The sequence below is a fragment of the Cygnus atratus genome, chromosome 2, assembly GCF_013377495.2.
Source record: "Cygnus atratus isolate AKBS03 ecotype Queensland, Australia chromosome 2, CAtr_DNAZoo_HiC_assembly, whole genome shotgun sequence".
In the NCBI taxonomy this organism is placed as follows: domain Eukaryota; kingdom Metazoa; phylum Chordata; class Aves; order Anseriformes; family Anatidae; genus Cygnus; species Cygnus atratus.
This window is the reverse complement of record NC_066363.1, coordinates 44,454,965-44,467,114: the sequence shown is the minus strand read 5'-3', so window position 1 is coordinate 44,467,114 and position 12,150 is coordinate 44,454,965. Positions and strand designations below refer to the sequence as shown.

The following is a 12,150-nucleotide window of genomic DNA, read 5'->3' as shown; positions in this document are numbered from 1 at the left end:
TTCAACGAGATGGCCTACGACAGATTTGCTGGCAGTCTGAACTACGTGTAGGTTCTGTTCAGAATGGCATTTTCCCCAGTCCTGTTCCAGGAACAAATCTGATTTAAAGAGGAAATGCAACCGTAATGAATGTATTTTATGGATCCATTTCAAGTGCATTATGATGCATCATCCTACTCTTGAGTTTCTCAATTTTCTAAATATTTGCCTTCCCCTCAGGTTTGTTCTTAATATTTTCTTAACATTGTGCACACAACAAATCTCACCTTCCAGGAGGGCTAATACCAGCTATGCAGTTTTGCACTGAGGATGCATATTCGTAACAAGAAACGCAGCACAAATACTTTTTAGCTCATCCAGCCCCCTTAGAGTTTACAGATGCCCTGTCCCCTCATGCTAGACTAAAACAGACTTTGAAGAAGGTAGATGGTAAATCTGCATTCTGACAAAACATTTCTAACACTCCAATTATTAATGGTTTTCTCCCTTCGATGCCCATCCATATGATCATTCACATTGCCACTGACTCAAAGCAGTCTCCTCCCACACATTCACAGCTGATTAGGAGTTAGATTTGAGTCTTTCAGCAGGACTGCCACAAACAGCTTTGCTTCTGGATGTTTCTGAAGTGGAAGAGTGTGGTAACACAGCAGCAAACACTAGGGTTACTTTTCAGATGTCAGGACTACAGAATTTTCTGAGGGTGACACTGTAAAGACACTAATGTGTGTACCTGTGTAAGTACGGACATGTAGCTCTTTGCAAATTGTGATCACTTGTTATCCAGTTAGTTGCCTTTGTGATAGGCTTATATTGAGTATAATTATCTTGAGTAACCAAAACATCCAAAAGAAAAAAAAATCTTGAGCCCAAGCACTCCAAGCACACGTGCATCCATCTGGACAAGCAAACAACACCACACAAAACGATGCGCTTTGAGTTGACAGTATGCATTACTACAGAATAAACATTAAGTAATTCTTCTTTAAAGCTCACGATAGAGTCTGAATTTCAGTCATGGCCAACTGTCTCCTAAAATATGCAGCTTTCACAGTGATAGTATGTCTCCCCAAAGTTACCTGGATCAGATGTTTAAAGGGCAGGGGCCATGGCGAGACCATGAAGCAACTTTCCAGCTAGCAGCCAATTGCAACAAAAGTTATCAATTTGCAGAAGCCTGAAGGATATTAAATACCTTCTCATTTTTGAAAATTAGTTACTTGGTAGGAAGGGAAATCCAAATCAGCACCCTGTCATTGAGAACACAATTGTAACACAACTCCTTCTGCTACGCAGTAAGGGACTGCCAGGTGTTTAATCAAGCTGTATGCACAGCTGTACATAGGCTCATGAAAGACAGAACATAAATCCTGAGGAAATTGGGCCTCATTACCTCTGCTAAAGCAGACTGTGGTAACATGAGTACACGAAACTGAAGTTTACTGTATAAGAAATTGGGCCAATCTCCTTCACAGTATCTGCCCCCATGCACATTTGAGAAAAATACTTTCATTCCCTTCCCTAGTTATAACCTGCGTTTATCGGAGAGCTCTGTTATTTTCACTAGTCTCTTAGCACACAGGTATTGAATTTTCAGATTTCTTTTTAGATTTATCCAATTTATTTGACTGTAAGGCTATATGCAAAATAATTTTTCTCCCTTTTTGTCTCTAAACAAAAGTTATTGCTCTATCTGAGAGCAAGCAAGGTAAAAAAGTTTAGAACATTAAAAAAAATTAAAGTAAGCACACGACAGAAGGAAACTGTCAACAGCAACAACAGAAATCAGAGTAACTACAGCTCACTGCTTTGATAAACTTGGGAACACTCACAGTTTATAGAAATTTAGCTCTCCAAGGAGCCAGGAGAATAATATCTGCCATGGCAACCAAACAGAGCAGTCTTCTGGCACCTTCTGAATGAGCATTTAGGAGGAGATTAATTCAATACTCCGAATGATGAAAGGGCTCTTGAGATCCATAACTGTCTCCCACAAATTACCCTTATTGTACAACTGGATGTTTAGAACAGATTGCACATTATCTATATTGAACTAGAGCTTTCACAGCAAATTTATACGAAATAGATTAAGCCCACAAGATGTGTCACACTATTTTCACCCACTCTTTTCGGTGCATTTACAAAATTGAGTATTTTATTAAATGGATCGCTGCGGTTTTGCAGGATTTATTTTTAAGCTTATTTATATTTAGAAGCTATTGTAAACCTTTTTACTACACAACTTTGAAATTTCTGAAAACATGTAAAAGCATAAAAAGCTACAAAAAATAATTTACAGTATAGTATATACATAGACAGCAGAAAGACTGCCACATAAATAAGCATTGTCTTTTTTTATGCATTTCATGTTTCACATACATAGTAAATTCAAGTGATGGCAAACCTCAATAAATAATTTTGCATCTTCCTATTCAAATCATTTATTTTTTTCAGCAAATGCAGCACCTGATGAGCACCAGACAGCTCACTGAGGACAAGTAGCTTCTAGAGAACATTTCAGAAGAGAATATCAAACATCTAGCTGCTTCATCACGATCTAAATTACTATGGAATTTAGCCTCCCAGGACTAAAGTGATTTAGTATTTTGTTTACTGATTTCCTTATACTACAAACAATCACACTGTATGACTTACAAAATGGAAGAAATTTGTAATAAAAGAAGATTTGTAGTTTACGAACTATTTCAGCATAAAAGATCTAGTCAGCTAGTTTTAGGAATGCAAAAGCATGCATTGTCTCTTCGGAGACCGCTGTAATAAGTTCTTCTCCACAGTTGTTGTTCTAGCAACATTGAAGACATAGTACTTCACTTAATATATTAATATCTTGCCAGTTCTTTGCAGATATGAGTAATACCCGGATTGCATTGACTGCCACAGAAGAGGTACACCTGAAAATTAGTGTTAACCAGTCTGACCTTCAAGATTAAAGATAATAAATATAATTGATTTTGTTTTGTATTTGGCCACTAGATTACTCGATGCAACAGTAAGAGGCTCCTGGCTGAATACAGAAGGCCTCTTCTCCTAGTCTCTAGTAAATTCTTATAAAGAGATGGTATATTATTTAGTAAGTATTGCTAACTACTATTCAGAAATGTTTAGGATTTCACACAATGAATAAAATATTAAATTTACAAAGTAAAAAGTCTAAAAACCAGGGGAAACTGAAATAAAATTAGTACATACAATTTTTAAAGCAGCCTTGAAATGGAAGGTGAACTCTTCAAGAATTTCCAAAGGCCACACATAATTTTTAGTGACATACAGTGGAAGCCAGACACTTAATCTGCTAGACCATTTCTGAAAATTAGTTTGGGTTTTTGATTTCATTATCGTATATTACTTCTGCAAAATCCCTACCTTCAGAACTCAGAATATGTTAGGGCGTCAACATAGAAACAAAAATTAGTGAGTACAATTACAATTCTGAAGATCCACGTTATGTAGAACTACCATTTATTTGCAAATGAGGTGATTCTTAATTTACACTGCTTAAGTGTAGACTGTACTCTAGAAGGAACTGTGTATCATGAATAGCAAACAGCATGTAAATCAAGGAGCAACAGTCAGGCTCTAAGCAGGAAGGATTTGCTTAGCCATGAAACAGCAAAAATAAAAACAAATTTAGGTAAAGCAGCCTCACTCACTATCATCTAACTTATCACAGATGGAGGTAGGAATAAAAATAAAATCACACTGCAACCCTAAATAAGGATCCAGGGCACAAGGGGCAGACCTGTGGTTTGGCAAGTTCCCTTCAGTTTACTATTTCTCACTTGAGTCTCACTTTAAAATGACTATATCCCATTACAAGCCTTCAGTCCCCATTTTGGTTTTGATAATTAAGACTGTTTAAGTGTTAGAAGGTCTTTCAAAACATCACAGGGAAAAAAAAAAACAACTGTGGGTTAGATCTCCTGGGAGGACAAGGCTCTTGAATCCAATGGAGTTAGGCTCATTGCAGCTGAAGACTTTTGTTCTTCTCAACTTGTAAAAAGTAATGAAGTAATGAAGTGAAACAGATTTGTTCATTTCTTTAGGCTCAATGGGAACGCTACACAGGTTTTAATACCTGTATTTTAGAAAACAATTGAGGCTTTCAAAATTATTACAATGATAGCTCTCAGAGATGTATATCTGATGATTAATAAACCTCCCAAACAAAACAATCTTTTCTGTATAAAGAGAAGTAAATAGGTTACAATTTCGAGTTAATATTTCCATGGAATTAGAAACTGTAATTCGAAAAATCTGTCTCAAAGGATTTGCAAAAGTACTTACATTATTTAGTAAACCATTTCCTCCCAATTCAACTGCCGCAAGATCATTATTTTCCAAATCTACCATTCACTTTACAAACAAGCTAGACAACCTCCAAAATGTGTTAAGAATTTTAATGTGCACATTCATGAAATAAAACGCCTAAATAAAGAGCAAAGAATCATTCACAAACTTGCAACCTGTCCCAATGACAAATTGCTTTGTCCCCCCATCAGTTGAATCTTTTCTCCCTGAGTCTTTATGCCTGCATTCATCCCTCGTTCTCTTACAAAGTGAAGGGAAGGGGTAGGAAGAGAAAAAACACAAATGTCCTTGTTAAAATAATATTTCTAGTTTGTCTCTTTGATTTTACAATATTTCTCTCTGACTTACTATTCCTTTGCATGAAACTAACTTCTTCTGACTTTCAGAATTTTTGTAATCATGTCCTCCTCATCCACTTGCTCCACTATGGCATGGAGAAGCTAACTCTTCTCACCCCTTTACCAACGAAATGCTATCTTTGCTTCTTTGCTAGCTTGCTTTTCCCTGAGAAATCATTGTTCTTTCATGTCGTCACACATGCATGAATAGCTCTCCATAAGTACACGGGAAAAAAAAAAAAATCACTTCTGATGTATAAAGGACATTGCATAAAACCATGATCAGGCATTAGTGAGTCATCATGATCATATCTTCCAGGGGGACTGAGAGCTATTCATTAGAACTAACGGTGATTAGATGTGTTGAAATACCTGTTATTTTTTCTCCACACCCTCCAGAGCCTAATCTTGGCTCTAATATTGTACTTTAATGTAATAAGTGTTAGATAATCCTAGCTATAGATATCACTACTTGTCTTCTATAGTAGTCACAGTGAGAAATTAGACACACAGCGCGAACTGCAACATATTTAGAATATGGTGTTGGGTAGGGTACGTACTTTGTAGGAGTGAGTTCTTCTCGTGACCAAGCGAAGATGTATTGAGAGTTACACAGCACATCAGGAAAGTTCTATAGCTCCAGGTATTGTGAATGAAAGCAAAATCTACATTTATTAAGATGTTCTCTGAAGCCAACCTTGTCACTTAAGCACCTTTCTTGTCCTTAGGATGACAGCTGATTGTTGCCTTGGAAACAAAGCCTGCTCTCTACCCTGTTCATTTAAGGGGATTCAGTCAATTTGAAGACAAAATTCCAATTTCTAATTTTATACCTGCCACGGGTAAAAAAGTTCTTAAGATTAGAGCTGAAGGAGTTTGCTTGTAATAGCTGTTCTCTATTTTGCCAGTTTCATTCTTCCGACAAGAGTGTACCTCTGTTTTTTTCCCACTGCTCTTTGTCAAACTCCATCATTCTCACGTGCTCCTCTGCAGGAAATTCAATTGCTTACTTCCTTTCTGTGTAAGAAGGTGTTTATGATAACAGAAGAAGCAAACCCAAAAGTGAAAATGGAAAGATCTTAGGCATAAACAAACAAATACGCGGATACAAATAATTCTGGTCCCAGCATTCTGTAAACTGAACCAAGATATTTCTAAATAAAACAAACAGGATGAGGAAAAAAAACCACCAGCTATGCTGTATTTTAATGCACACAGTTTGTGTGTGTGTGTGTTTGTTTAGATAAAGTGCAGGAAAAAAAAAAAACGAGGAGTACCGCCTGAAGAGACATTCCATTCAGTTACTTCAGTCAGGCCACATTGTTTAAATACAACTTAATGAAAGACATAAGCAGACGCTATAAAGCAGGATCTTTGACAGGGATGATACTTACATTTTCTGAAGCTCAAATTCAGCCTTGTGTTAATACGCCCCATTATTCACCCTTAATTAAATTTTGACAGATCTCATTTTGTCCTTTATTTGCTCAAAATATAAAAGCTCTCATTTTCAAGCAGGATTTATATTATGGACCAAGCTCTTAGCCAATGTCTCTCTGTGAAGATACTCATACTTTACCCTCAGGGAGACTTGTCTCCAGATTCTCTGTGTACAGTTAACAGAGAGGAGGTAGGTGCCGGCACAGATGGCTTGTAACTCAAAGTTAGGTTCCTGTTCTGAATTTTCTTTCAGAGGAAACTTTTTCTACTTATCTTCTTCAAGTAGCAGGAGACTAGCATACCTAAAGCAAATTCTCCCAGTATGCCTATATGATATTCTGTGCAGATACAGCACTGAGGATTTTTGCTTTCACTAGAGACTGTACTTCTGTTTACTTTTAATTATATTAGCTACCGTATCAAAATGCTAGTGCTACACAAATATTTCCAAGTAGTTATAATGGTTTTACACTGTTAAAATAAATTTTCTTCTTCACAAGCAAGAGGCTCCTGAATTGTATACCGATCCGCTGACCTCAACAATTTAGGTTGTATGGTAAATAGCTGTACACATGGATACAGCAGGCATCGGGATTGTCCTTCGATGGTACAGAAAAGCTGTTCTTTGTCCAACAGCCAAAGCAGCTAACAACTTTACCCTACAAAAGTGCAAGAATTTTTTTTATCCAGTAGCATGCATCTTCTCAAAGCAATACAAGTATCAAGCTCATTGCATTTGTGCAATGATGCTTTTATTATTTTTGAGCCATCTTTGGAAAATAAGATTAGACTGTTTCACACAGTTTACAGGTTCACAATGTTCAAGTTATTTTTCTTTTCCCTTTTAATAGTGACAAGGCACAACCACATAGCATTCATCATCCATCCAGGCTTCAAAGACTGTGGTTTCCATTCAGCTGTAAAAAAATAAAAAATAAAGAAAAAAGAAAGACAACACAAAACACTGGCTTGTCCCTCTTACAACTGCATTCTCTACTCTCAGCCACTGAAATTAAACCAGACTCTACAACAATATTCCAGGGCTTAATCTATCCAAATATAACAAAAAAAAAAATGTCTCATGACCAGCCTAGCCTTTCTAATCAAACTGCAGAACTTCTATCTCAGAGCCACATGAAAGTGAAGGTTATTTTACAAGCAGTGGAACAGCCCATACAGATAAAGCTGTGTTTCCACATCAGCTTTTGCAGTACCAAGACCATAGGCTGCATATATACCCGAAGGGGGGAGCAAAACAAAAACCAACCCACAAATATTAAAGAAAGCCTGAAATTATAAATAATAATTGAATAAAACAGCTGCAGAATGATTCAGTATCACAATTACTATTGAAATGGTTACTGACAGGTTAAGTCAGTATCACAAAAAAACAATAATAAAGGGCATAAGGTTATGTACACAGCCACATGCACACGCAGGTGTACAATGACACGCATACATACAGAGGAGCCAGTACATGAGAAAAATAAAGATGCACTTCAAACAGAAACAAGAGAATTCAGTTAACACTTCAGCAGATGATGGCAGGAGTTGCTCATTAATTTTTCTACTGGGAAGACTCTGAAATTGCTTGATTTTGGTATCAATGCAAAATTAAAAATCAAATGAAGGCATGTCTTAGAAGCATGCCATATGCAGCTACCTTTCCTGTCACTCCTCCACCTCCCTCCACTTTGAATTTCAGGTTTGAACGTTCAATTTTGTTTTCAAAAGGCTTTCTTTCCACATCAGAACATTCTGTTCTCATTGAAATGAAGGCCTTGAGAACGGAGTATTTTGAGAGCTACAACCAAAATGTGTGTATAATGAGTGTAAAATAAATACAATTTAATCTAGTTGAGAGGCCCGAACATTTTATTGAAATACTGAATATTTTGATGAGTGAACAGTACAATTCAGAATAGATTCTTTTATTCCACAGTTCTTTGTTTGTGTCCTAATAAAATCAATATAAACAAACTGCCTAGTGGATGGAGCAAGGCTAGCATGGGTACTTAAATGACTTTTTTCAGACCGTTTCTTTCCCTGGATTAATTCCATTGTCACTGTGTGTAGAGCTGTGGACCACTCAGTGGCAAATAAATGGATGTTTTCAAAACACTCGCTCTATAGGGACTTTAAAAATTCCTAACAACCGATTAGAGCTCAGGGTGAACTGCAACAAAGCAAAGAGTACATTTATTATATTGGGGTCATGAAACTCACTGTGTTATAGCCTAACAATGTTTTTTCCCATGGAGGTCATAAACATTAAGTAAAACAAAGAAATGCAAAACTGAAAACATCAATAGAGTCTACACACAAAATGAATAAAGACAAACACCCTTCCACAATAAAGCACACTGGACAGAATAAGAAGAAAAATTGGTACAAAAATTGACAGATTAGGACAGGAAGGGGAGGAGACCATTTTTAAACCAAACAATCTCCAAAAACTACATTTATTTATAGTCAGGGACTCTTTTTGTCAGATAAAGGTAAGTCTGGCTGCAGATTGGACAGAACTAGAAGATGGACTTAACTTGTATGGCCCTTGTTTACCTACAAACTGAATACCAAGGACACATTATTTTCCTTTAACTGGTTCTTTAACTTATATTGCATGGATTTTGCTGTCGATACACTTGACACCCATAATATGATATGGCTGTCCTTAAGTCCCAGCTGGAGAAGGAACAACCAGCTCCCCATTTCTGTATCAATAAGGAACCAGCAAGGCCTACAACTCTGAAGATGCAAAGAATTTGGGTGCATTGTAAGATGAACGTAGACTACACACCCTGAAAAACAACCCATTACTTACTACAACAGGTAAATAATTACTCTTCTTTAAATAACTGTCCACAGAGACCCCTCTCTCAGTGACTACCCATCAGTTATCACGTGCACTGGAGGTGTGCATGAAATGTTATATTTAGGCAGAACAGGGGCTGCAGGCTGGTTTCACGGGGCAATCTTCCTAGACATGGGAAGTCAGAACAGATTTGTGTATTTTCCTCGAGGAAAACACTCAGTTTGCACCACACCAACAAAGCAAAAAGGAGTCACAAACTAGTAAATGAGATCCTAACAACAGAAAGGCGACAACCTGTAAGTTTCGTGGCACTAATGCGGGAAAATGGGCTGCTTTCCTACGGCCAAATGTTCCTTCAGAGAGGTGATGGAAAGCTGTGCTTGCTGCAGGACGAGCCAACACGCTGACCCAGCAGAAAGCGCTTTTCACAGGAAGTTAGTGGTTAACATGAGACTGCCAACGGACAGAATTTCCTACATTTCACTTAGCAAGTCAGGCTCCATAAAATTTTGTTCTTTGTTCCGTGGACAAGAAGGTTGTGAACTGAATCTCCCTCACCTTTGAAAGACATTTTGAGAAGACGCCAAGAGATGAAAGAGAGCACTCCTTGCACATCTGAATCAGACCTTTCCAATAACTTAAGGAGAAGAGAACACCTTGTAGAGCTATCATCTGTTACTTGTTAGAGTTACTGGATACAGTGATTTCAACCATTTAACTTCTAATATAAATTAAATCTGGTACATTGTGAAGAAGGTGCTACTGCTATCTGACCAAAGAATGAGAGTCATGCTCTTACTACTACCATTAAAATGTGCTTCTCCGAGTGGAAAAGGTTCATTATTAAACACCTTTTGATCTTGCTCTTAAACCATGATGAATTAAAAAGGCCTCCGCAGATTTTCCCCACCTTAATTTTCCCCCCCCTAGAGAAATATCTATACTTCTCTTTGCAAGAGAAGTCCAGTTAAATCTTCAGAAGATTTTACTAGCAATATCAAAAAAGCTAACAAAAGCTGAGCTGCAATTCTCTTTTCCAGATTAAAAGCAAAGAAATGCTTAACTGGTCTGTATGTGAATAACAGGTCCCTCTAGCTGGGCCTAAAACCTCCCCACCATTTCAAACAGTATTGAATATATATATTGAAAAATATATTTAAATGTATATAGTATATACCTCTGCAATACAAGGTATCTAAGCTGGTCTTTTAAACTGATATTCACTTAGTCAAAAGAAAATTCAATTAATTTCTTATCTGATTTTGTTGTTCTTCCATGTCATTCTATTTCTGCTGAATATAGTCGTATGTACATCTCCTGCAAAACTGCTGCTACTAGCGTAGAAATAATTTCGATGCACATTTCTGAAGTGTGCTCTCTGTTTCTCTGCTGCCTTCAGGCGAGTGGTGGCTCGTTCTGGAAGAACAGCCAGTGACCCCGAGCACCAGGGAGCCCTTATGTAATGTGCTTATACACCTTACGTAACTTCCATATACTGTGACAGCCAAGTGATCTCCGGGATATTTGACGAGCCGACAGCTCTTCATTTCCAGCTCTCATTACCTGGCTTTTAAGGAGATACTCAGAAGAAAAAAAACTACCAACAACCCCTGACCTCCCTTGATTACATACACTAATGGCATTGCACCGACTAACAGCTGAAACAGATGAGTCCTCTGCTGTTCAGACATTTTCATGTATATCCCCTCCAAATAAAGCCAACATTAGAAAACCACAAGTTATGTTTCCTGACTGGTACCAATACAAAAAACGAGACACTTTGCTCTTAAGAAAGCTCTATTTGTCTTTTCTAGAGTAATTGTACAGTACACAATGCTTACTTTTTTCATCGTGTTTGCTTATAATTATTTACAGCTTGCAGAAAACAGAATTTGTAAAAATATTTATTTAAAAAAAACTCAAAATGTAAATTACTTGAAATCACACATTCTGGTTAGCAAAAGCACACTCCTAGTACACTGACGTAACAAAACATCCTCCTTTTGCACCAGTACTATTATATTTACACTGACATATTACAAAAAGTATTAAGTAATATTGTATTTTTAAGTATAATACAACTAGCATTTTCCTTAAGTGTCAGCTGTAAGCAAGTAGAAGCACTATCTTGCCATTTAAGTTGGGGCCTTAATTGTGAGATTACCACTCTTTAAAGTCGTCAATAAAACCACAACACAGAATTTGAATTTAGAAAGTAGCTTTTAACTGTAGCATGCCTAGAAACACTGGACAGAGGACATAAGATAATTTGGCCTAAAAAAAAAACCTAAGAGGCTTTGGGCATTAAAACAGACTCTCAAATGTTTATCTTAGTGCAACAGTTCTGCCCTCAGAGCTACCCACTACGATTAATGTTTTCTGGAAAACACGATGCACACAATACATGAGTAAACAGATGGTAACTTTTAAATGCATCTACTCCATGGAAAAGTGGCTGCTTACAATTAGCTGAACTTTTCAAAAATTGCCTATTGTGACTATAAAGATGCCTTTAAGAAAATAAAGGCATGCAGCAGTTACCAAGGAAAGATGTAACAATTCCTATGCAAAAAGCATGGGCTGCAGAAATCTGGCTATAGATTACAGAGGTGCTGCCACAACTCCATAACCAAGATGTCCCCTTGAAACCCAAGGAATCACAAACTGAAGAAAGATTCAACCACTTAGGATTTGAGTGCATTGGTCATAAAACAAAGACCTGACTCTTCTACACATAACTGCCTAAAAAAGGCAATATAGCCAATAATGGAATAATTATTTTAAATTTATATTTATAAATCAATTTATATTTTAGATGTAAAATACATTTTTATATGAGCAACAGGTGAAAATACCTAGATGTATTAAGTAACATAAACCTATTCCTCATCAATACAATACTTCCTTCTACTATAAAGTCACCAGAGTTTGGAAGGTGGTCTAAGTGCTTCAGTCCCATGTGATAAACCTAACTTTAGGTTGTTTTTCTATTGTTGTTTGTTTGTTTTTTATTTGTTATGCTGTGTTACAATGCATCTGCATACTTCAAAGACAAAACAGGCCATGAGATCAATCACCATCAACTTCTGCATATGTCATCTAACGATAACTATCAAAATGAAAGTTCTCAGACTTCTAATTTTTTTGGCAGATTAAACAATGCTCCACCAGAAAAGAAAAGGAGAGACCAAAGTACACTCAGGGCAACAGCCCTGTCGTGGAAAGAAA

At 36.9% G+C, this 12,150-nt stretch overlaps 1 protein-coding gene across 3 annotated transcripts in view; it reads right to left on the bottom strand.

Moving 5' to 3' along the window:
- Positions 1 to 12,150, bottom strand: part of ANO10 (anoctamin 10) — a 119,478-nt gene that overhangs the window by 19,199 nt on the left and 88,129 nt on the right. The window contains exon 14 of one of the 3 annotated variants that reach the window (XM_035549699.2): positions 6,978 to 7,024. The exons of the other annotated variants lie outside the window; for them this stretch is intronic. The gene's annotated coding sequence lies outside the window, so the exon portion shown is untranslated. Of the gene's footprint in view, positions 1 to 6,977; positions 7,025 to 12,150 lie in introns of those variants that run through there. 3 annotated transcript variants of the gene reach the window in all.